We start from the raw sequence: 962 nt of genomic DNA, 5'->3' as shown, positions 1-962 counted from the left end.
GACAGGGTAGCTGTGTAGCTGACTGTCCTGGAATTCCTCCTGCAGACCAGGCTGGTCTCAAATTCAGAGATCTACCTGCCTCTCCCTCCTGAGTAGTAGGCTTAAAGGTGTACTCCAGCATTCCACACCTGGAGGTTTCAGTTTTTTGAGGCAGGGTCTCTCCAAACTCAGTCTAGTATTAGCCGGTCTGAACTTGCTGTGGAGCTGAGAATAACCTTGAATTATTGATCATCCTGAGGCCATCTCCCAAAAGCCGACGTTTTACTGATAAACGTCCTGTCTTCCTTCCTTTCTTTTTTCTTTGTATGCATTTGTGTGCATGGTATGTGTGTATGTTTGCATGTTCACTTGTGCAAGAACATATGTGTGTATGCAGGTGTACACATGTGTGTGTAGAGGCCAAGGTTGATTTCAAGATACTTCTTGGATTGTTCTTTAACCTTCTTTTTAAAATTATTTCATTTTATTTTATGTGTTATGAGTGTTTTGCCTGGTGTCCACAAAAGCCAAAAGAAGATGTTGGGTCCCCTGGAAACAAAGTTACTGCCAGTTGTGAGCCTTCATGTGCCTGCTAAGACTTGAACTCAGGTCCTCTGGAAGATGAGGTTAGCCACTGCTCCAGGCTTTGCTGGCCTGAGCATCCTCTCAACAGACCCAGCCTGCCAGTGCTACCCCGCTTCTCAGACTTTTCTATTTCTTTTCCATTGAAATGTCTTGAGTGGCCAAGATCTTTCAATGTAAGCTTGACTTCAGATCTCCAGAAGCCACCTAGAGCCAGACGCAGCAGCCTGCCTGCCTGGAGTCTCTACTCTGCAGCAATCTGGGATGTGCGGACAGGAGAATCCTCGGAAGCTTGTCATGCCTGCTACATCACACTTCAGTGAAGGAGTCTCAGAGAAAGTGGGAGGTGAGAACCCACTTCCGAGGTGGTCTGACCTCTGCTGGAACACAGTCACACCAAG

This window comes from Mastomys coucha, unplaced genomic scaffold (genome assembly GCF_008632895.1).
Source record: "Mastomys coucha isolate ucsf_1 unplaced genomic scaffold, UCSF_Mcou_1 pScaffold1, whole genome shotgun sequence".
In the NCBI taxonomy this organism is placed as follows: domain Eukaryota; kingdom Metazoa; phylum Chordata; class Mammalia; order Rodentia; family Muridae; genus Mastomys; species Mastomys coucha.
This window is presented reverse-complemented; position numbering follows the sequence as displayed.